At 44.2% G+C, this 25,867-nt stretch overlaps 1 protein-coding gene across 3 annotated transcripts in view; it reads right to left on the reverse strand.

Annotated features, from left to right (window-relative positions):
* POU6F2 (POU class 6 homeobox 2) overlaps positions 1-25,867 on the reverse strand; it is a 399,971-nt gene that overhangs the window by 282,352 nt on the left and 91,752 nt on the right. The gene's annotated exons all lie outside the window — the stretch shown is intronic.

A 25,867-nucleotide genomic window follows, 5' to 3' on the forward strand; every position in this document is an offset into this window, starting at 1 on the left:
AGCATCCGCACCCAGTAAAGCGCAGTGATGTGGAGGACATTGATCCCATGCATGGGAACCTGTCATGGGGAGGGAGCGGTGGAGACCCCAGTAGCACTCTCTCTGGCAAGCAGCCTCTGCCACTCACACACACCTCGCTTCCTCCTCCAGCGTGCAGGGATAAACATTCTCTGTTTGTGGGATGCCACCAGTGCCAGACCCAGCATGTGTGAGACATAGAAGGCAGCCAGGCCACCCCACCTCCACCCAGGCTCCTGGTCTGGCCGGCACCTTCTCATGCCTGCTTGTCCCTGGGATGTGGGTGTAGTGAGGCTCCCCTTGGACATTGGTGCCCCTGCAGGAAAGTGCCCACTGTCTCGGCAACAGATGGCCTTGCTCAAAACACATCACTTTCATCTGAGCTGAGACCTCTGGTGTTGGCTCAGAGATTAGGACTAGGCTTCATACACAGTATTTCCTGGGATGACTGCCCTTGTCACTTTTCTTCACAGATGGGCAAGCTACAAGTGTTCCATGTCCCTCACCTCCCTCACCATCTTCCCGACTATGGAGAAAGCAAACCTGGGAAGACCTACTGTGGGACCAGATGGCCTGCCTCCAGTCCCTCCTCCAAGGGGAATATGAAGAGTGCTAGGAGCCAGCCACGGACCAGGAGGAGCGCTGGGCTGACTGGGAGCAATGGAAGGCCACCTGGATCTAGCTAGTACGTCAGCATGAGGCCATATGCTCCTTCTTCACCTCTGTGATGGAGTGCATGGTTATGTGCATGGAGCAGGCTACCGGCCACCTCCCAGTCCCCACCTCCACAACTCCCTGCCCCCACTCCCTTTGGCTTCCCCTTCTAGCCCCCCAGGAGCCATTGGGGCCCCAGAACATGTGTTGGTGGGACCTCTTGGGCAACCAAAGCCTCCCGAGCTACCTGAGGCAGGTGCCAGTCCCAGCCCCATCACTGAGCCTCCCTTCTCTCTTCTGTCACCTCCCCCATTCCAGGTCCTTTTCCCAGTTATTTGGGGATATACAAGAGGGGAATAAACAAAGAGAATTGGTTTTTTTCCTAAAAGTCTTCTTTATTTGCTCTGCAGGGGAGGGGGCAAGGTGGGAAGGGAAGGCTGCGGAAGGGAGGAGTGGAGGAGGAAAGGCACACAGAGGGAATGCAGGGGCCCCTTGTGGAGAGGCACGGGGAAGAGTCTCACAGGTGGCCTTGGCTGAAACTTTCCCTCTAGCCCTCCTTGATGAACACAGCCCCTTGATGTGCTTGTCAAATGACACTGGTGTCTGGCTGCTCGTAAGCTCTGGCCAGCTGTTCAGCCTCTGCCTCCCACCCTGGCAGGAAAGTCTCCCCTTGCTCTCACAGAGGTTGTAGAGCACACAGCAAGCCACCACCACGTAGAGGATGTTGTGCTCACTCATGTCCGGGCGGGTGAGGAGACTCCTAAACCTCCCCTTGAGGCAGCAAAAGGCACATTCCACAACCATACAGACCTGCTCAGCTTGGCATTGAAGTTCTCCTTGGTGTGGTCCAGGCTGCCAGTGCAGGGCTTCATCAGCCAGAGGAACAAAGGATAGGCTGCATCAGCCAGAATGCAGATCAGCCTGTCCATGCCTCTGCATTCCCACCTAATCCTGATGGTGTGGTTGGGGAAAAAATGTGCCGTCGTGCATCTTCTGGAACAGGCAGGAGTTCTAGAAGAGGCAGGCATTGTGCCCCTTCCCTAACCAGCTGATTTTAATGTCCGTGAACTGTCCCTCATGGTCCACAAGGGTCTGCACACCACAGAGAAGTACCCCTTTCTGTATATAGTCTGAGGCACGGTGGTCGGAAGCCAGGATGGAGATATGAATGCTATCTATGGCTCCCTGCAGTTGGGAAAGCCCATGGCAACAAAGCCATCCACACAGTCTTGACATACCCCAGAGTGATGACCCTATGCAGCAAGATGTTATTGATGGCCTTGACCACCTGCAGGAACAATGCTCCAAGTGTGGATTTCCCCCACACCAAACTGGTCCCCTTTCAAAGTGTGATGGCGACATGTTGACATGTTTCTGCAGGGGGATGGCGGATCAGTCAGGTGTCCTGTCACTTGAAGGCAGGAGTGAGCCACTTACAGAACTTGAGGAAGATGGTCTGCCGTGTGCAGAAGTTCTGGAGCCACTGCTGGTTGTCCCATCACTGCAGGATGATGCGGTCCCACCAGTCCAAACCGGTCTCCCACTGCCAGAAGCAGCTTTCCAAGGTATCGAAGGGTATGTTATCATTTTTTGAGGAGTAACGTTAGTTCAAACCAAGAGGTTTGGTTTGAACTAATGCATTCCGGCGCGCACTTTCACTTTCGAAACAGCTGTTGATCGGAGTAAGGCACCGGCGAGATCATGCTAATGAAGCGCGGGATATTTAAATCCCCGCTTAATTGACTATTTCGAATGCCTACATTTGCATCCCTAGTTCGAATGAGGGTGCAAGTGTAGACATACCCCAAGGGATAGAGGGGAATTTGCAGGAGCAGGAGCACCAGGACCTGGGGGAAGAGGTCCTCCAGTTCGGGCGGCTCATTGTCATACTGAAGCAGCACGTGGGCAGTTTGGATGAACTGCGCCATGAGGTGCAGCATGAGGCCCATGAGCTGGGCACTGCTATGCAGTGGCTCCAGCTCCATGATGTCAGTGCTGTGACATCCACAAGGGCAATCAAAGCACACAGTGTGAGTTTGATGTCCCATGAGGGGGTAGGCAGTGGAGGAGTGGCATGTTGGATGTGGCCATAGAGAGGAGCCTGTTTATGCACATCTTATCTAGTCTTATCTAGGGATGGTACTTAGTCCTGCCGTGAGGGCAGGGGACTGGACTCGATGATCTCTTAAGGTCCCTTCCAGTTCTATGAGATAGGTGTATCTCCATGGCTATGTCTAGACTGGCATGATTTTCCGCAAATGCTTTTAACAGAAAAGTTTTCCGTTAAAAGCATTTGCGGAAAAGAGCGCCTAGATTGGCATGGACGCTTTTCCGCAAAAGCACTTTTTGCGGAAAAGCGTCCGTGCCAATCTAGACGCACTTTTGGGCAAAAAAGCCCCGATCGCCATTTTAGCCATCAGGCCTTTTTTGCGCAAAACAGTACTGTACTGTCTACACTGGCCCTCTTGCGCAAATAATTTGCGCAAGAGGGCTTTTGCCCGAACGGGAGCAGCATAGTATTTCCACAAGAAGCACTGATTTCTTACAGTAGGAAATCAGTGTTCTTACGGAAATTCAAACGGCCAGTGTAGACAGGTGGCAAGTTTTTTCGCAAAAGCAGCTGATTTTGCGGAAAAACTTGCCAGTCTAGACACAGCGCATATGTTTTAGCCTTAGCAAGCAGCAACAGGAAGTGTCTGCCCTTCTGGCGCCCTCTCCAGAGTGCTTCCGGGGGCTATAAATCTGATGCAGGCTCTAATTAATGTGGAGGCACTATTTTGAAATAATCCTGAGCTATTTTGATGCTCCCTTGTAGTGGGGATATGCTACTTCGATTTTGTTATTTCAGGAGTTATTATTTCAATTTTACTTATTTCAAAATTATTTCATAGTGCAGGCATGCCCTACGTACCGATCACACCAATGGTGCCATCCACATAAATACTATCCCACTGAACCACAGTGCTTGTCACATGTGTTACATTGCTGCATAGCCCACAGATGCTAAGATTGGTTCCTTTCCCTTCCTGTTAGGGAAGCTGGCTGCCTTGATGTTGCTAGGTAGCTAATGCTTTAAACATTTTATTAATTAGGTCTGCACTGAGACACCAGATAGTGACCTGTCTGCATGGGAATGCCAAGCACTGGGCAAGATTCTGTTATCCTGACTCATGCTGAGCACTACATTACCTCTATAAGGGTATGTCTACAATACAGCACTAATTCGAACTAACTTAATTCGAATTAGTTAATTCGAACTAAGCTAATTCAAACTAGTGCATCTAGACCTAAAAACTAGTTCGAATTAGCATTTTGCTAATTCAAACTAGCATGTCCACATTAAGTGGACCCTGAACCGAGGTTAAGGATGGCTGGAAGCAGTGCCGGCAGGGCATCAGATTAGAACTTAGAGCATGGAGCTGCTGTCTCAGGCTAGCCGAGGGCTGTGCTTAAAGGGACCCGACCCCCACCCCGGACAGACAGTTCTCAGGGGTTCCCCGCTTGCAAAGCAGTCTTGGCTTGGAGTGCCTTGAGTGCTCACACTTGGCACATCACAGCACTCGGCCATCAGCCCGGCTGCACTTACGGCAGGCTGCCATCCAGGGGGGTCAATCGGGGGGCTGCAGGAGAGTTTCCACCCTGAGGAGCCCGCAGAGTCACTCCAGTCCTCCTCGTTGGGGGCTCGTATCCCATTCCTCCCTCACCTCCTTCCACTTACCCTTCCCTAGCCCCCCTTCCTGATGTACAAAATAAAGGACACGTTTGGTCAAAAATAGAAACCCTCTTTATTGAACAAAACTCGGGGAGACTGGGAAAAGGAGGTGGAAGAGGAGAAGAGAGAGGGTGGGAGAGGGGAGGGCAACTAAAATGATCAGGGGTTTGGAACAGGTCCCATATGAAGAGAGGCTAAAGAGACTGGGACTTTTCAGCTTAGAAAAGAGGAGACTGAGGGGGGATATGATAGAGGTCTATAAAAGCGTGAGTGGTGTGGAGAGGGTGCATAAAGAAAAGTTCTTCATTAGTTCCCATAAAAGAAGGACTAGAGGACACCAAATGAAATGAATGGGTAGCAGGCTTCAAACTAATAACAGAAAGTTCTTCACATAGCAAATAGTCAACCTGTGGAACTCCTTGCTGCAGGAGGCTGTGAAGGCTAGAACTAGAACAGAGTTTAAAGTGAAGTGAGATCAATTCATGGAGGTTGGGTCCATGGAGTGGTATTAGCCAGGGGGTAGAAATGGTGTCCCTGGCCTCTGTTTGTGGAAGGCTGGAGATGGATGGCACAAGACAAAATGGCTTGGTGATTGTCTTCGGTCCATCCCCTCCAGGGTACCTAGTGTTGGCCACTGTCGGCAGACAGGCTACTGGGCTAGATGGACCTTTGGTCTGATCCAGTACGGCCATTCTTATGTTCTTATGTTCTAAGCTCAGGGTCGGGGGTCTCACTGGACCACCTTGATTTTCATGCAAATCTGCTCCTGGGTGGCCAGGCTGGTAGCTATCCTGCCCTAGACAGCCACTTTCCTGTGTCTAGTGTGGAGGTCGTGGACGTTGGAGGCTTCCCCCAAACCTTGATGAGGTCCATGATCTCCGCACTAGATCAGGCAGGCGCCCGCCTCTTGCGGCCCCGGACAGGCTCCTGGGAGCCGCCAGCCTGGTCCCGGGAAGAGGTGGAGGGCTGGGTGGCAGCGGGTGGCTGGTTCATGCCGTGCCAGGTGCAGGGTCTGCTGGCTGGGTGCTGGCAGGCTTGCACCTGGCATGGGCACCGTAACCAGACCGTGGCCCTTTAAGGGCTCCAGGGCTGGGTGGGGGGCAGGCAAATTTCCTTGGTGGTTCCCAGAGTGGCCACCAGGGAAAGCTGGGAAGGGCTAGCCTCCCACTAGTTCGAATTAAGTGGCTACACAGCCCTTAATTCGAACTACTTAATTCGAACTAGGCATTAGTCCTCGTAGAATGAGGTTTACCTAGTTCAAACTAAGCGCTCCGCTAGTTCGAATTAAGTTCGAACTAGCGGTTTGTATGTGTAGCGCCTATTAAAGTTAATTCGAACTAACGGCTGTTAGTTCGAATTAACTTTGTAGTGTAGACATACCCTTAGAGAGTCACCAGGGTGCTGAACGTTAGTACCGACTCAATAACTGGGACCAATTCAAGTACTTAAAATTAGGTACCTCACTAAAACTCAGCCCTTGATAGTAACCCTATTGATTTCAAATGGAAATACTTGTGGAATAAGATACTACAAAATATGGGCAAGGGTAACAGAATCTGGACTGTTTAACATGCAGGGAGTTGAACAAAGGTTGGCAGTAGCTGGTACTGTTAGCCTAATTTTCTTAGAGTAGACAAGGCCTGTGTGTCTTAGCATCTCCATGTATAATGTGAGAGAATAAACAACGGTGTTCTGAGGCATAACTGATTAATGTGTATAAACTGCACAGAGATCAGATGTTGTGTGAAGAGCAAGGAATTGCATTTTTAAATTCCAAAGTATTATTTTTGTCATAAAGATACCTCCCCTCTGGGCAATTGCCTGGGGAGCAGAGGGTGGCGGGCTCCCCTCTCCACCCACTGTGAGAGCAACCTGACCTCCAACACAGGATAGAAGGGATGTCCTGAAGGAAGAGTGGTGAGCTGGGTTCCCAAGTGGCATATGGGATAGGGCATTTGCCGAGGGTGGCAGGTTCAAGTGATTCAGAGTTTAAGATTCACCAATAAGTGCAAGCGAAATTTAAAAAAAATGTATAACAGTCTGAAACATATAAATAATGCAACATAAGACCATGCTTTGTGGCATAATCACACAGGGGTAAAATTAAGATTATGCTTTCAACATCAAATCTGCTTTTCCTATATCTTTCAGAGTGCTTGATTTCAACCTTTATCTTGTACAAAAATCGTCTGCACATGGGGAATCACTTTACTTTTTTCCATCTCATTTTGTCCGTTCATCCATATGACCCTTAGTTGTATGGGTTATAACAAATCTGTTGCAACTCTTATTATGCTGTGAGAATCTAGAAGCTAATATTTGTGGCGGAAATGGCTTCTGCAGTCTTAATCAGGAACACATCTAAGTAGATAAGAACTTGGGTAGATTTGCTGTACTGTTTCCCATCCTATAAAAATGTAACTTTTTCCTTTAATCACAAGAACCCTACAGAGCCAAGGAAACAAATATCAGTTAGTATTCCCTTCTTAAATATATAAATGTGGTGAAGTTTGAAGCTGGAACTGGACATGTTTTCAGAGACTAAGTTTAATTTTGTTCCTGAAAAACTAAATGGATTTTTCTTTTTAATATAGCACGATAGTTACAACTTAATAAAATTCATTGATCAATTTAGACCACAGATTCTATATATTCTTAACAGATTAAAATGACAGTTGTTTCACAAGTACTAAAAGGAAAACAACTCCATAAACTATATCATTGCTTTAGTTTACATTACCCATGTGCACTGACTCACCAGGTCTATAATGTATTTTTCACTCCCTAGTGTTTGCTCAAAGAACCTCAAATACAATATAAATTTCTCTGTCAAATCACACAATTATTTTTACTAATCCATTGAGAATGGCAGAAGCTGAAACATTTGAACTGAGTCAGTCTTGTACAATAATGTAACAGTTCATTCAAGCAGGTGCAGGAAGTGTTATGTAAATTTCAACTAACTTCTTTTTTATGCATGAGTACACCATATTAATATTCCCTGGGCATAAAATTCATCCCTTTGACTGTCACTAACAGCTCACCATAGTTAGATATTATTCTAAGTGTATCAACTGCGAGTATTACAAATAGAACATGTTTTTCTAACTACTTTAGTTAAAAAGGCAATACAATAATCCTAAAGGAAGAGACTTAGCTTTAATTCATACAACAAAAATCGTCAAAAACTACCGCGATGTCCCACAACAACTGCTATACACCCAAATTCCTGGGAAACTATTCTTGCATTTAACTATATATTAATGATTTTCTTGCAAGATTGTTTGGAAAGCTTTTTCATAAGAAACTCAAAGAAGAATCTGTTTAATTCAAAATTCTTTCTTGATTAAAGGTGTAAATACCAACACATTTTTCCAGCATCATTTTTCTCACTCACTAGCATATACCATTGCAACGGTGTATATTTTTTTAAATTTGCAGAGAATGAACAAGAGTATCATTCAGAACATTAATTTCAGAAACAAAGATATCTTTACTCAAATCTTTAACAACTCTATATTGTCATAGGCCCTTGTCCAGCTCAGTGTAACAGTATCTTCAGAGAAGACAAGCTGCAGTAGGCAGGCTTTGGATATTGAATACACAGCAGGCTAATTGACCCAGAAGAAAAGATTTTCCTGCTGAGTAAGACTGAGAAATCTAAACACTCTACACACTTGGGAATTACGGAACTGGCTGGCTGGGAGGAAAAACCCTATGCTTGGTTGGGCCCTTATCCTCCCAATTCCCTAAAATGGGCCACAACATGCTATGGAAATAACTATAGCCACAGGGCTAGAATAAACTCCATGACTACGTCTACACTACAAGGTTTGTGCGCAAAAACTGGCGGAGCGTCCACACCGCAAGCACGTTTTTGCACAAGTAAATTGTCAGAACAGAGGGCTTTTGCCAGTAGAGTTATTCCTCTCCCCATGAGGAATAACTCCTTTTTGCGCTACAGCTCTTATACAAAAAGGCAGGTGTGGATGCTCCGGAGGGGGATTTGTGCAAGAAACCCCTATTGGCAAAAACACAGGTGATCTGATGGTCATTCTGTGAATGGCCATTAGAGCTTTCTTGTGCAAAAGTGTCCATGAAGTGTGGATGCTCTCTTGCGCAAAAGCACATCACTTCTGTGATGCGTTTTGAGGTCTGGATGCACTTTTGCACAAGAAATTTTTGCAGAAGATCTCTTCCGTGAAAGGCTTCTTGCGCAAAAAATCTGCAGTGTAGACAAAGCCCATATGCAATATTGCTGTGTAGGGAGGACTTGCACAATCTAACTGCTAATCAGTCTGAATGGAATTACAATGTCTGGCTCACTGTCTTTTTATCTTCCCATTGGATGAGCTCCAACATCGGGCTCTCAGTCAGGGAAGCCACCTTTGGGCTACAGGTGGGTGTTCTGGTAAAAAACTGGACGGCTGTCAACCCTATCTGCTTTGAATTATTCCTGCAAGGGAAAACAGCCCTAAATTTGACTTAACTCATAGACTCATAGACTTTAAGGTCAGAAGGGACCACCATGATCATCTAGTCTGACCCCTTGCACAATGCAGGCCACAGAATCTCACCCACCCATTGCTAGAATAATCCTCTCACCTGTATCTCAGATACTGAAGTCCTCAAATGATGGTTTAAAGACCCTAAGATACAGAGAATCCTTCAGCAAGTGATCCATGCCCCATGCTACAGAGGAAGGCGAAAAACTCCAGGACCTCTGCCAATCAACCCTGGAGGAAAATTCCTTCCTGATCCCAAATATGGTGATCAGCTGAACATTGAGCATGTGGGCAAGACTCACCAGCCAGACACCCAGGAAAAATTTCTCTATAGTAACTCCTATTATCCCACCATTGGCCTATTCACTCAGCAGGAAAACTCTCTCTTTAAGCCAGGCTTACATCTCATTTTTCATCATGGGATAGTTCAACTAGAGTATACGGAATCCAGTTAAAAATTGACAATTTGACCAGTGTAGGGGCTAATCTTAGAACAATATTGTAGTATTGGATCAGAACTCACCATTAATTCCTACATTATTTAACTTTTCTTTGGAGGCTTCCTCTGAAAGTAGTAACTGGTCCAAACGTGCCTAACTTAAGAGAGGTGACAGATGGGGATTGACTTCTTGATAGTGTTCATTTATCTATCATACCTTAAAATAGTGTGTAATCTCTTTAACTGTGTGTTGTTTTTTTACCAAAAAGTCAAGTTAAGGTACATGCTGTTCAGTTTTCATCAGCTATCATTCAGAAATAACTTCATGCATTTTACTTTGCTAGATTGTTAGTAACCCACAAAAGCAATTGCTAGGATGTACTCTCACTGGGTGCCAAAAAGCATGGTAATGCACTACCTGTGCTTTTTATATATGTTTGCTGGGGTTTTCTTCATAAAGCAGGTTTATAAAGTCCTATCCATATGTCCTAAGCAAACCATTAATAAACAGTCACAAAATATATTCTGCTTGTATTTAATCACGAATGTCTTTTTTTCTCTTACCATAATACCCCAGCTCTGTATTTATCACACTAAGTTAAAATGAAAGACTCAGAGTATCAAATAACAAAGCCAAAACAAGCCTCATAGCAGAATATCCAATGCTGATGTGCAAGCTTGCAAAGCAGTTATGTCACTAAAAACTATGTTGGGGGCGGGGAGGGGAGACCATCCTTCATAAAATGGATGTCCACATGGTGGATTAGGGGAATGTCCTACAGAAATGCATTACAGCTGTGACCATTCCATAAGCAGTCATAGAGCATCTGGCAATCTCTCTCAGCAGGATGTAGAAAGACAACGGTGGCAGTGCTACCTCTATAAAATGCTTGTGATGAGGATGTCAGGGTGAATAAAAACTGTCTTAACATAAGTCCTGCTGGGGCATGTAGAGTTTATCAGCCTGGGTAGGCTGCTCATTTAGAAGAAGGAAAACTCTGTTTTTAAAACAAAGGTGTCAAGTTTGGACAGCTGACCTGAAAAGCTCATCCAGTAAATGTGATCATACGAACTGATGCCCATGTCAAGTGTACCCCAGAGGAAAAAGGCATCTCCCATAAGCAATGTACAACAGCCTGGCCTGAGTGTTGTAACTGGGCAACAGGCAGCAAATGTTAAAGATGTGAGTGAGTAAGGTGAGAAGCTGAGCTGTGCAAGCTGGAATACAGGAATACTATTTGGAAGCTACCTGAGGAATTAAAGCGTAGAAGATTATGTAGCCCTTCACCAGAATCTTGGCTTTGCAACCATTTCTTTTGGTCTTATGTACATACATCTACCACATTTAATCTACTACTCAAGAGGGTTCTACCTCCTGAAACAGCATTGGCATTAGTCTGGATGGAACTGTACAAAAACAGGTGATAGAGCAGTGTTTCCCAAACTATGGGCCGTGGCCTGGTACCGCACCACAGGAAAAAAAATACCGGGCTTCAGCGTGGCTGCCGGGGTGTTCCAGTCTCCCCGAATGCCCATGCGGCGCTGGGTCCCCCAGGCCCTGGGCTGGGCTGGGTAGAGGATGCAGCTGGATGTTCCAGGCTCCCAGCAAAGGTGTAGCGAGGGGGGAGCAGTTGCCCCCAGGCACCACACTAGGGAGGCACCAGGGTGAGCTGCGGGAGGGGGAAGGGCAGTGTGGGGCGCTGGGCTCACCTGGGCTGCAAGAGGAGGGAGGTGCCGGGAACTGGGGCTAGACTCAAGGGGAGGGAGGGGCAGGAAATCAGAGCGGGGCTCAGCAGTTCTGCGGGGTTTAGGAGGAGGTGCAAGGAAACAGGGCTCAGCTGTGCTGTGGGGGAGGCATGCAGGGAACCAGTGCAGGTTCAACTGGACTGAGGTGAATGGGGGAGGGCACAGGGAACAGAAGGGCAGCTCAGCTGGGCTGTGAGGGGCTGCAGGGATCTGGTGCTGCACTCCCTTGGATTGTGGAGGAAGGTTTTGGGGGAGGTGCAGAGAACCAGTGGGGGTGGGCAGCTCAGTTGGGTTGCAGGGGAGGGAGGTGCAAAAAAGCCTAGTGGCCAGGGGAGGACCCAGGAGTCCTGAAATGACCTCCCCTGGTCCAAAAAATCCCTCTTCTGGGACCAGTCAGGGTGCCAGACCAGGGAGGTCCAACTCCTACCCAAGTCCCCTCCTTGCACCCTCCCTCGTGCCAGATACCCCACCCCTAGTCTGCTCTGGCTCCCGCCTCCTGGAGTGCCCGTGCCGTGCCAGGTCCCCCAAGCCCTGGCCTGAGCTGGGTAGAGGATGCAGCCGGGTGAAACAGTGAAAATTTATTCATTTTTCATTCTTTTTTTTAATATGCATTTATATTTTTGGGCTGCAAAAAACAGTACTGAAAAAAAAAACGGGTTCCAACTAAAGTAAAAAGTTTGGGAAACCCTGGTCTAGCCAGCTTTCTATCCATCTTACAGTCCATTTATCCAATCCATATTCCCTTAACTTGCTGGCAAGAATATTGTGGGTGACCGTATCAAAAGCTTTGCTAAAGCTGGCACTGGGGTCTTTGGGAGGACCAGAAACAACTTATTTGCATATTTATTATTTGCTTAATGAATATACAAATATGCAAATGAATGTTACCAGTCCTCCAAAAGCTCATGAATGGATTTACTGGTCCCTGTGTCAAAAAGTTTGGGAACCCCTATGATAGAGGTTTCAGACTGACTGATGAATATTACACTGGGTTGAGAAGAGGTAACTATCTATAGAATAGGTGGGTATGCATCACGATTAGGAGAGGATGGATCAAAGGGTGAAAATGGGTATTTCCCGATGAGATGTTCTGTCTTATTGTAAATGTTATCTTCTCCAATAAGAAGATAATTGCCAGAGCAGATCTAAATGCACGAATTAGAACAACAATGCCCGGATAGAAGCCGTACATGGAGGGCATAGGATTGGACCTAGAAACTCAGAGGGGAAATGGTTCTAGAAACTTGTCTGGTGCTGAACTTTGGTGATCCCACAAATTTTCAGAAGAGGGAAAGCCATCTCCTAACATATGCCAGTGGGAGGACACAAGTCCCAAATTAATTTATTTTTAATAATGAGAGAGAGTGGGAATAATAAATTGTAAGGTAATACCTAGCAAATGCATTGTGAGACACCACAGATGACTTCTTATGGACGTCAGAATGCACAGACCTCAGAAGCACTGAGCCTTAGAGAGGCCTAACGGCTAGAAACTTAAATATGCCTTTAAAGCAGGCATAATGCAGAGATTTCCTAACAATCCAAATGGAGGCGTGGAGGACAGATGATTCAAAATAAATGGTACTGGAAATGGTACATTAAGCCATAAGAGTGATGCCAAAAAGGGGGTGGAGGAATGATAAGAAGGGAGACTTGGTGATGGCATCTTCAAAGAAACCACTGAGTTATATAAAGTAACTTTAAAAAATGGAAGGCCAATGGCTTGAGCAGTGATAAGATGGTGCATATGAAGGCAAAAAATGATGCCAAAGCAAGCATTGCAATGTTGAAAAGTGTGTGCCATGATGAGGCATATAGTCAACTAGAAGGACATAAGAGAAAGACGACCATCTATAGCCGTGGTCCCCAACACGGTGCTGGCCTGGCCCCGGGCACATGGCGCAGCGCTTGCGGGGAGTGTCGGCCCCGGGCGCGCGGCGCTTGCGGGGGGGGGAGTGGCGGCCCCGGGCGCGCGGCTATGGGGGGGGCCTGGAGAAGACAATGGATTGTGTACCGAGAAAATTAGTTTTGTGGAGTTTACAGCAGAGAGGAGCACCAGAAGGATATGTCCATCTTAGCAAGGAGAGGTACGATAGTCGAAACTAGATAGAACTACACTAGGAAACTTCCAGTAAACATTGGCTTGCATCAGGAGTCAACTTTGGATTCCTTTTTGTTTGCAGTTTGTCCTGGATGCAGTAAGTGAGAATATATGAAGGGAGCAGTCTTTTTTTAAAATTAGTGTTATATGTAGAAGGATCTTGCAAGTCAGCTTAGGAAAGTGGCAACATAGTTTGGAGTGGGTTACGTCTGGGGGGAATGCTGGTGAGACTGATGGAGGAAGGAGGATTCACCATAAAGAGAGTCACAGTTAGGGTATGTCTAGACTGCATCCCTCTGTTGGCAGGAGGCATAAAGGATCTGTCAAAAAAGGCTTTCTTGCTTGACAGATCCCCCTCTAGACTGCCTCTTTTTGCTGACAAAGTGCTGAGTCAGTAAAAACGGCTGCCATTTTTATGCAAATTAAACACAAGATATTTAAATCCCCGCTTCATTTGCAATGTCGACCTGCCTAATCTGCATCCTTCTGCTGACAGAGGGATGCAGTCTAGACATACCCTTAGAGAGCTTAAATTCTTTCACTCTTCTAAATAGGTAGGGTGAAGAGCAGCTGCTGATAGTACTTTTCTGAGAGATGACATTGTACTTGAGTTGTATAGTCCTAATAGTGGAAGGTGACCCCACTTCTCTGTGGCAAAACAAAGCTAATACAGTTAAAAAGTAGAGTGTACACAACAGTAATATGACCTACCTCTGCCATAAGAGAGGAAATCAGTATGCTCTCAGCAATCAAAATGAAGATGTTGAGATAGTCAAATGGTAAGACACTTTAAGACTGGGAACTAGATGAGGATGTGAGGAGTCTAAAGCATGTTGCTCCAATTAAAGACAAATTCAGGGTGCCTAGGCAATATCGGTAGGGCAACAGTTGTCCATGGTATATGATACATAATACCAGTGGACCTCAAAGACCAATTTGCATGAGAGCCCGGAATAGGATCATGAGTTTTGTAAGAAGACCATAGAATGAGAATGATACATTAATGCATGTTTGTGACCAAATATTGCAGTGTTTTTAAATAGATAAAACACTTGATGAGGGGAAGAGGGAGGTGGTAAGGAAAAAGAAGAAAAGTTATCTCTTCTTCATTTACATATTATTAAACCTGATTCTTCTCTCATTTTTACCAATGTAAGTCAAGAATAACACCACTGAGATGCACACAGGCTATGTCCCCCCTCTTCCCACACAAAGTCAAGCAAGGCATGTGAGCTCCCTGCTTGGGTTCATGTACTGGCGCTAGCTATTCTTAAGCTAGCACAAGTACAAATAGCAGTGTAGCCACACCAGCACTGGCGATGGCAGCAAAGGCATGGCTGAGCTGTGCAAAGTACACACCTCTCTGCTGCCACTCCCAGTGCTACTGTGGCTATGCTGCTATCTACACTTGTGCTAGCTCCATGTGAGTTGGTGCAAGTATCTGTATATGAACAGAGGGAATCACACCTCCAGCTCATGTTGTAAATGTAGCCACCGAACATGTAAGCCATTCATGCTACAACCAGCAGGAGTTATTTGTATCTAGCTTACAGAGAAGTTGGCAGCTCAGTTGCATCAATGGAAAGATGAGAGAAGAATCAGGCCCAGTGCAGATTTAAGCCTTCTGAGGCCAGTTTCTTCCCTGCCTTCTGTAATCATGTACATCTGAGCACAGTGGGGTGTCAAATGCTATCTGACTAGGATGGGAGTGTTTTACATCCACTTTGCACAGATGTAAATAACTGCACATAGAACAAGGCAGGCCCATGGGCTTTTCTGTTTGCGGATTATATTTTTATCTGAAACACAGCACAGGAATATAAAACCCATAAAACCATTTATTTTCATAAGCACGTATTGCTGTAAGTCACCATTTTAGCTGACATTCTCCACTTTTTATTGACCTGCTTGGTGAGATATAGCACACTTTGTAAACTAGCTAATAACCTTTGCTCTTGATGCTGGGAAGTTAATAAAGTACATTATGTTCAAAACTGAAATAAAAAATGGGGCTAAAGAATTAAAAATTATAAGCTTGTGAATGTAGTTCTAGCTATGTATTTTAGAGTGTCTGCCTGTGTGTCTGTCTGTGAGACCATTTGTTCAAGAATTCCTCCTAAACTTACATTTTACAAGTCTAGATTCAACTTTGCTTGCTCTAAAAGGTGCAAGCTACACTTTCCTAAATCTAGGAGTAAAGGGAATTTACACCACCTCCTTCCCTTTAGGGTTTTACCTAGGTAAAGGAAACTTCCAAGTACGGCCCATGGTTGCTTTGGAGCCCAGGTTGTAGAAGCCCCAACCAGAATCACTGAGGATGCATCTACGTGGCACCATAGGTTGAAATAAGATACACAATTTGTGTAGAGCTATGCAAATCGCATCTCTTATTTGGATCTTATTTCAAAATAGCTTCTTTTATAATTTGGCACAGTCTACACAGCACCAAATTTCAAATACAGTAAAACTCCATTGGTCCGGCATCCAATGCTCCAGCACTCCTGATGGTCCGGCACCATCGGGAACCCGGAAGTGCTCCGGGCAGCCGGACAATTGGAGCTGCTCTACGTCCGGCTTCCCATTCAGCCGCTACTGAAATTGACCAGCAGCTGAATAGGGGAAGCTGGGAGCAGAGCAGCTGGGGTGCTGCCGGGTTGGTCCCATAGTGCTGCCCCTTGGGGCTGCGGGACCAACCCGGCAGCACCCCAGCTGCTCTTGGAGTAGCCTGAGGCAGAGCAGTTGGAGTGCTGCCGGGTTGGTCCCGCAGCGCCAAGGGGCGGCGCTACAGGACCAACCCGGCAGCACCCCAGCTGCTCTGCCCCAGCCGTCCCGATTCAGCTGCTTCTGAAACTGACCAGCAGCTGATTCTTGTCAGCCGTTGGTCAGTTTCAGCAGTGGCTAAATTGGGGACACCTGGGGCAGAGCAGCTGGGGTGCTGCCGGGTTGGTCTCACAGCACTGAGGGGCGGCGCTACCGGACCAACTCGGTAGCACCCCAGCTGCTCTGCCACAGGCATCCACGATTCAGCTCCTGCTGAAACTGACCAGCAGCGCCTGAATCGGGGATGCCTGGGGCAGAGCCGGACTATCGGAGCGGGGGGGGCTATGAGAGGTCTGGAGTGGTATCCCCCCACCCCACCCCAGACCCCTCATAGCCCCCCCTTCAGATAGTCCGGCATATCTGATAATTCGGCACCCCCTGGGTCCTAAAGGTGCTGGATTATCGGAAGTTTACTGTAATCTGCTATTTTGAAACGTCTTTTACACCTTGTGGAATGAACTTTACTGGGACAACGTAATAGTGAGCCCATTAGATTTCAAAATAATAGGCTTGCTGTTAAGACACAGGATAGCTATTTCGGTGTACCTCAGGCCACACTGCTCCACTAGTGGAAAGAAGATTATAAGAACCTAGCTCTACTATGACTCGCCTGGGGACTTGCCAGTTTTGACAGACTCCTGTCGGCACACATCCTGCTGTGAACCTGGCCCAGTGGATTATATTCAGCCCAGTGGAGGCCTGCAGAAAATTGCTCCCTCCATTTAATCTCCAGATTCATTACGGGGTTTATTAGGTGTGGAGGTGAATTTCCCATTTCTCTGCACAGGGGTGAATTTAATTCTCCGATGCATGATCATAGCGTTAATTGGGTACTGGAGTTGTGGTGAAGAGGAGGATTGTAGCTGAAAGAATGGTACAAGTACTAGGCTATGAAACCTCAAATAAAGGCTGGCTGAGCATCAAACATCTTTTGCTAGACTTTATTACAAACAGGGCCCTAGTAAAAGAGGTCTGTCTGACTGACAGCTAGGTAGATCTTAGCTCTGAAGGAAAAAAAGAGGCCAAAACAAGTGTTACAACATCTAAGGGTGTGTCTAAACTACATGGCTCCATCGATGGAGCCATGTAGATTAGGCTGATCGGCAAAAGGAAATGAAGCCACAATTTAAATAATCGCGGCTTCATTTACATTTAAATGGCTGCCGCGCTGAGCTGACAAACAGCTAATCAGCTGTTTGTTGGCTCAGCGCGCTAGTCTGGACACTCCCATGCCGACCTGAAAGCCCTTTATCGACGTCCCCGTTATGTCTTGTAGGATGAGGTTTACCGGGGAGGTCGATAAAGGGCTTTCATGTTGGCGCGGGAGCGTCCAGACTAGCACGCTGAGCTGACAAACAGCTGATCAGCTGTTTGTTGGCTCAGCGCGGCAGCCATTTAAATTTAAATGAAGCTGCAATTATTTAAATCGTGGCTTCATTTCCCTTTGCCAAACAAATCTACATGGCTCCGTCGATGGAGCCATGTAGTTTAGACGTACCCTAACAGTGTATGCCATAATGAGCTATATGACTGGGAGCCACTCAAGGTAAACCCATGCTCCATCCTGAGCCCCTCCCAGAGCCCCCCCTCTACTACCCCAAACACCTCATACCTGGCCCTTCCCAAGAGCCTGCACCCCCAGCTGGAGCCCTCACCCCTTCATTCAGTCCAACCTGCTGAGTCATCCTGCAGTCCCCTCCTGTATCCTAAATCCCTTATCCCTGCCCCCATGCCAGAGCTGGCTCCCCCAGCCAAAGCCCACATCTTCTCCTGCACCTCAACCTTCTCTGCCCCACCTAGAGCCCCCTCCAGCATCCAGAACTCCTCTTATTTTGCCCCACACCAGAGCCTACACCCCTAGTTAGAGCCCTCACCTCTTCCCACACCCAAGCCCCCTGACCCAGCCCAATGAGCGTGTGGGACAGCAAGCTACCAAAGAGGGGAAATGAAGTGAGTGAGGCCAGGATCTCAGGGAAGGGAGAGAATACGGAGTTTGGTTTTGTGTGATTGGAAAGTTGGCAACCCCACAAGCAATTATTGTGCACAGGTGAATTTGGTCCTACATATTCAATTAAGCTGATGAGAGTTATGCAGTTCACTTCATCTGGAGCACAACTGGGCTTCATATATGCTATCACATCTCTAAATGCATTTTCATGTCTTACTCCTACTGCCTTTTTAATAAGTCTAAAATTACTGTAGCCTGTTTGTTGGGGAAATTTCGATTTGGATATTATACATACCACTGACATAAAAAAATCCATTTACAGTTTCATCTGGGTAAATTATTATTCATTACTCCTAAAATGGAGGCATATATCACTGGTACATTCACCACAGAGGTGCTTACATTTGATAGTGGAGAAGATATCCCTATGGGAATGTCTTCTGTTGTCACGCTGGAGATCAACATTTTGGCATTCGATTTAGCAGGTCTAGTGTAGACCTGTAAATCAAATGCTGAGGGCAGCTCCGGCTGGCACTTGTACTCCTCTCAGTCATGAGGAGTAAGCAAACCAACAGGACCATTTGCTTCTGTTGGCCTCTCGCAGTGGGGACGGCGCCAAGCTCGACTTAAGGTAAGCTGACTGGAACCATGAATTCCACATAGATAGAGTTTCCTACCTTCAACTGACCTTCTAGGTCTAGTGTAGATCTGGGCTAGATGTTCTATAGGTAAGATCCTACATGATTAAAGGAAAAAGAGGACACAGAATCAATAGACCTTATAGCATAAGACCAAGCCAAACTGAAAACCTCCTCTTGACCATTAGCCTGACAGGTTCAATCATTATATTTATTTTAAGTTAATAGACTTTCACTGTAAAGGTCTTATTGTGAAGAACTCAGTTCTCTTGACATTCATTTCAGTCTTTCCCTACTCCTATTTAAAAACAAAAGCCATCACCAAAATAATTACAACCTTATTAAAGGCCAGGGTTTTTACATCTCTAATTGTTACTTTTGTTTCCTCTTTAAGACTCTTCCTTCTGTAGGTTGATTTCTCAGACTTTAACCAGTGTGGATTCCATTTATTAGGTTTGAAATTTTGTTTTATTCTGACATATTCCCAAGTGCTTTGGTGGTGATGGCTTTATACAAAGTAACTATTGGGTTGGATGATGTCCTTGGGTTCCTCCACAGATGGACAGCCCTGCCACGTGCTAAAAATATGCTCAACCACCTGCATCTTCTCCTTCCCCTAGAAACTGTTTGGGTCATATCCCCACTGCAAAACTGAGCAGAAACACAGTACAGCCAGAGGTTGCCGTAGATTTCCATGCCCTCTTTTCACAAAGGGATTCTATTTAAGGCAGGGAAGGTGAGCTCCAGCAAACAGTTTAAGAAGGCCCGAGACTGAATCTTAGGGAGCTCTAGAACCTGAGGACATGCAGAACTAACCCTGGTTTGCCATTAATGCCTCAGAATGCCCACTGTGGTCTGTTCCAGTGGGAAACGGCATTGCTCATCCCTCCGGACCCTGGCAGCACCATTGAGGAGACAGCTGTACAAGTTACTGTAGGACGTGTAAAGGAAGAGAGTAAACAATACTTAAGAAAAATAGTAATGATACCAAAATGCAAAAGTTTTATTTCACAGACATGGGTTTCATTATTTATTTACAGGTCAGTTCAATAATCCGACAAGACCAGGACAGCAGCTCCTCTTTAAAGAAAACCCATGAAAGCATTTACACAATAGACTAAGAACAGCATTTCTGTTTGCATTTACCTGACTGGGATTGATATTTTGTGTTTATTTATTGAATTTTGTTTTCTAGAACCTTATTAATGATTTAATTATCTGCTTGTTGGACAAGGATTTTCTGAGTGGTGACACTGAGGCGATGAGCATGGTGTAAAAAAATTAAATGGAGAAACAGAGGCTGAATTATGCTTACAAAAACAGGTTCATGACCTAAGCAAGCATTGACTTATTTGCATATCCATTTAGCCCATCTGGCCTAGGGTAAAGGGACCTGAGCAGGTGCTTAATTGGACATACATGCATCTTCCCATAGACTTCATTTATTAATGCGTATAAAGGTCATTCTACATCCCACAGTCTTTGGAGGATCAAGATTTTTGTATTCCTTGAAGTCAGCATAAATGAAGATGGAATCTTTTTTCCTTTTAGTTCTTTAATTAAAGGTTGTTTTTAAATAATTATGTCACCTAAAATTCTTTTTTAGGTGTAAACTAATTGTGGGTTACTCCACCTTATACCTCTGTATGCTAACTTCTCTCTCATCATGTTATTCTTCCTCAGAACTACTAGTAATACTCATAAAAGCCCTTACACCAGATAAGCCCAGAAATGCCATACTGTGCTTAATATACTCCATACCATTATAAGGACTTTACACTCAGCTCCAATAGATTTTTATTTCTCTATTTAAGAATAGGACAAATCTCAAATAATCTTACTTACACCATCTTCTCTATGATAAGCATTTGAAAATATTGACCACTCTGTATTATAGTTTGGAAAATCCATTTCATTTGCTAGATCCCACTGTCAATTCTGGTAACAGACTACACATGACTTCACTTTAAGTACAGTGTTCAGATATAAATTACTGAACATGTAAACATTTGACCTATTCTCTGGTATTATCCATTTACTTCATCACATGTACTTCCCTCTGTCTTCCCACCAAACTCCCGTGGATGCCAACTGGAGTTTTGAACTCAGAACATGGATTACTGTATATGGCTGTATAGTTTGGTGTCTTCCTGTGTTTGAGGTGAAGAGATATATATGCTGATGCAACAGCACCAGTTACAATAGAAGGGCTATCTTAAAGCAACAGGTCGTTTAAAAGGAGAAAACTGCACTTTGGTATCAAGGTGACAGGCACTTCACACAACGTAAGTAGATAAGGCAGGCCACAAATTCAACATACACACTATAAGTGTTTGCATAATTCCTACAAGTGAGTACTTCCAATATCATTCAAGGGAATGTATCTCAGTATGCCCCTAAGAAAAGATTTTCATGGGACCAGTTTGGCTAATCAAGCAGAACAACAATTCTGGACAAGTCACAAGTACAAGGTTTCAACACTCCCCACAGTAGTGATCATTAGCCAACCATTGGACATAACAAAGAGGAACAGAACAAAAAGGAAGGGAATCACAGGAAAGTTTCAGTACACAATTGTTTAGGTTCCAATTCTTTTTCTACTGACTCAAAAACAAAACTCTCATGAATTCAATACTGCAGGATCCAGTCCTTAATGAACACCAATAAAAAGGACAAATTACCCAGAAAGAATGAAAATGGAAAGGCTGTTTCAAAAATAGAGTGTGAGCTTCAAAAAAATCCGTAGTTGTCAAAGTTCATAAAGAAATGGGACTAAATTGTCCATCAGAGCTGGGTGAAAGGCTTGACAAATAAATCCTGTCCAGTTGTAGACTAACCTTCTCTTGAGAAATACAAACTTTTTATATAGCTCAGCTTTGCATTGGTTTTCTATAATGTTTACCAAGCACTACTAAATCCATGCTGCCCTTGGGTCAAATTTTCCCTTCCAACTTTGCAAAAAATTCCTTTACACTATGATATTAAGAGTCTTGTGTAGAGAATATCACTCTTTCTTCCAGGAGATGCTGGTCCCAGAGATTTTTCAATTGTGGGGCATGCCCCCCTAGAGGGGCACAGGGAAGATTCAGGTGAGGCGATGCCTGGTGACTCTTGTCAACCCTACACTGTGGGACTCAGGCCAGCCTCCATTTGGGTTGGGAGAGTGCACCCCTCTTCCCACTCATCTCAGTGCCAGTGGGTTAGTGCCAACATTTGCTGTGGATGTGTAGATTTCTGCTCCCAGAAGCCTTTGCACACAGCACTGGCTCCACCTTCAGAGACTATCACACACATACCTTCCCCCACCCTGAAAAACCAAGAGGTATGGAGGAGAGGATAGGTATTGGCCTTAGCAATGAAGTATGGTTATATGGTAGAAACAGTGTGTTGCTTAGGAAGACGTGGCTGTGCCATTGGTAAGTATCTATGTATTTGAAATTTACAGGCATAGATAATTTAATTGAAGTTGTATCAAGGTCCCTGTTAGGTTTATGAGTAGACTGTCAAACATTCTTTCTCATGTGTTTATTTTTGCCTGAGATCAGGGAGTGCAACCCAAAATTGTAATTCAAAGGGGGGTGGCAGCTTAAAAAATGTAAAACCCACTGTCCTAGCTTGTCTGAATCTGAGCTCAGCAAAAAAAGAGATGGACATTAACATTAAAACAGCTACAGAGAAATCACACCAAGAATAATTTAATGGAGAGAAAGGCTATGTCTACATAGCAGCGTTATTTCAGAATAATTGATGTTATTCCGAAATAACACAGTCCATGACTACACAGCAAGCACTTATTTTGACTTCATGTTGAAATACTGTAGAGCTGGAGAACTTCTTACTCCGACTTCTGTAACCCTCATTTCACAAGGAGTAAGGGAAGTCGTAAGAAGGGTGCTCTTTCTTGGACTTCCTACTGTGCAGACAGAGCCAAAAACCGAAATAAGCTATTTCGACTTCAGCAACGCAATTGATGTAGCTCAAGTTGTGCAGCTTATTTCGGCTTTAACCCTGCTGTGTAGATGTGCCCAAACTGAGTTACATAAATAGGTACATAAAGGCCTCTCCAATAGCTATCTGCACTTTTTAATATACAAAGTTGTAATAGATTAGATAGTGGATGGTTATTATAATGAACATGCCTACATATAAACTGATGCTTTACAACTACCGGACTACATGAGCATAAGGAAAGAATATATTTATTATATATACACACATAGAAATAGGATAGGACATTCGTTTTAAAAGTGACTGTATCACAGTATAAGTACTGTACCATTTCATGTGGAAGTAGTCGATGTAACTTGCCAACAGGTTAGTAGTGATTCCACCTAGCTTTTTGGCAATTTGTTCACAGCTTCCAGAATCCTTTGAGATTCCCAACCCGGTAAAAACTCTTGGACTGCAATACTATTGCCGTCTAGCTTTTCTTTTCGGTGCTGCAAAAAGATAAAGAGTATGGGAGAATTCTTCCATATGGCCAACTGCATGTAGTTATAGTACCTGGCTCAGTATGCCATACCACTCAAAGATGGATAACTAGAAAGTCCAGACAAATTTAGAAAACACGCCCACTGATTTTCTCAGCCTATGAGATGCTAAACACCCTTAACTCTCATTGATTTCAACAGGAGCAGAGGGTACTTGTGTGATCCAATCCATGAAGTGCTGGTTTGTATCCTGTAGCCTGTCTCAAGCAAAACTCATGATGACTACAGGAACTAGCCCTTTTATCTCTGCTACAATGTGAAATGAGCCAGAAGTAAGGAAACCAGTTTCATACCATTCCACATCCTCATGCCTCTCCTTGTCAGTTACTTATATGCCTAACAAAATAAATAGTGAAGTTCTAAAATGAAAAGCATCAAGATCTAAAAGGACATGAATATAAGACATACCACAAACAAATCCTTAGAAAAATTTCATTCATGACATCCAACACAAAAAGCAAAAAACAAAAAATTCCACTGAGCCGCCAACATTATTGTATAGCCTAAAAAACTAAGGAATGTGAACAGACACTTTGGTTTGTTTATTTTAAAACAATGTAAGTTCATTCAGCTTTTTCAGGAGTTTACTTTCCCTTATATATCAAAATTCTAAGGGACCTCTGTTACCCTAAGGCAACGTCCAGTGACTGTAGGAACGATTTGGTCTATTGACCACAGTAAAATTCTGGACCATGGAGAGCAGAAGCAACTGAACAATGGACTTTCATTTTTAAGCAGAGCACTATTTATCTGAGACTGTGAAGACAACATATGACTAATGTATTTTATAAGACTAAACAATCTTCAAATGTTCTCGTATAGTAATTAGTACCTTCCCATTATCTTAAACCCTATAAAACAGGAAGGAGAAAACAGTCGTTGTGTTTGTGTGAGGTATCTGCCTCCAAATCCTCAAAAGAAACAGAAACTCAAAAAATATTAATGAACTGCAACAGATATTGTGAATAACCAAATATAGAGTCATATTGTTCATGTATAGAGGAAACAGTCAAACAGATAGTGTATGTCCATACTGCTATTAAAAACTCATGGCTGGCCTGTGTCAGTTAACTTAAGCTTACATGACTCAGGCTATGAGGCCCTTTAATTGTAGTCATTTCAACTTGGGCTGGAGTCTGATGTCTGAGATCCTCCCCAGCCTGAGATGGAGCATCTATATCACAATTCAACAGCCCAGTATCCTGAATCCAATGAGCCTGAGTCAGATGACATGGACCAGCTTTGTGTCTTCAAATGCAGTATAAACAAACCTATAGGAGACAGATCTTCAACTAATGTAAGTTGCCATAGCTCCTTTGATTTCAAGGGAGCTATGAGAATTTACACCTGTTGAGAATCTGGTCCATTGCAGCTATACTATAAATCTTCACTCTGAGTCAGTTCTGCACAATGATATGCTAGTGAAGGCACAAAGGTGCAGAGAGTCACAAAAGAAAGTGGGCCTCAATGAGAACATCCGTATGCAGGATCAGAGCCTTCACATGTGTTTAAAATTGCATCATCTGTATTCAACTATCATATAAATTACTATTTTACTGCACAAACGTGTGTCTAACCATGCGCTGAAATGTGTCCCTTTCTATGTATCGTGCATATGCCATACTGAACCTACACCTGCAGTCCTTTCTCAAGCAAAACTCCCTTTGACTTATATAGTGAAATCCTGGCTCTTCTGAACTCCCGTTGATTTCCGTGGAACCAGTATCCAATCTCTGCACATGTGCAGTATCTGACATCCAGTCATTTCCCCATAAATGGTTCTTTTAAAACTAAGACAATAATGGGGTTTGGTTATGTTTTAAATCTATTTTTAACCATGACTTTTAAACTTTTTAAAAATATATTTTTGCTAAATATTCAAATGTGTATTTATTTTGTGCAAACTTATTTTGCATTTTTTTTATAAAAATCACTTTTTAATCTTGCAAAAGTATATTACTAAATAAACTGATAAAACATCTTGGAAACTAACATAAACGTGCAATTTTAATGCCTCCTAATCACACAAATCAATACAAGATTTTTGTACTTGTGCATGACCTTCTTCAAATTATCCCTCCATTTTGGCTGAATCAGAATGAGCGAAGGCTATTTGATAAAAAAAACACTAAGTGTGTGAAATGAGGGGCCCTCATCGCTTTTGCCAGACTCCTCTTGACAGAATGATGATAGAAGCATCACATCCCTGGGAGAGTAAATGCAAACTGACAAGAGATGAGCCTTTAGATGTTGAATATAATCTTGAATTGTGCTTGAAGTGTCTTATTATCTTGTCTTTTGATGTCTGAAGGGGTGGCTCATTGTTAGAAAAAGGAAAACCCTTGCACATCTTTGCCATCTTTAAAAATTGTTTGGCCTTTAACAACTGCTTTTCCAACTAATGTCCATTTCTCCTGACAATAAATATGGCAGGTCGTCAGCAAGTGACAAACAATTTACTTTACATGCCAGGCTTTTATGGGTTTTGAGAGCTCATGTGGAAGCATATTTTAAAAAGCACTTGGAAATTAGCACCATTACAAATGTTAAGACGACTGAGATTTTGTTGTGTATATATTGCACGTTGCTATTCATTACTTTTATTTCCTACAGTTTCTGTTTTCATGTCTTACCTTCATGGGATTTAGACTGCTGCTAAAGTTCTTTATTTATCATTTACTAAAACAGTCAATGAAAAATAAAGAACAAGCAATTTTCTTCTGCCCTAAAAAGCACTATTATAGATACAGTACATGGGTAATGCATACAAACATATTTATTAATCATAACAAATCA

The sequence above is a fragment of the Pelodiscus sinensis genome, chromosome 2 (assembly GCF_049634645.1).
Source record: "Pelodiscus sinensis isolate JC-2024 chromosome 2, ASM4963464v1, whole genome shotgun sequence".
NCBI lineage: Eukaryota > Metazoa > Chordata > Testudines > Trionychidae > Pelodiscus > Pelodiscus sinensis.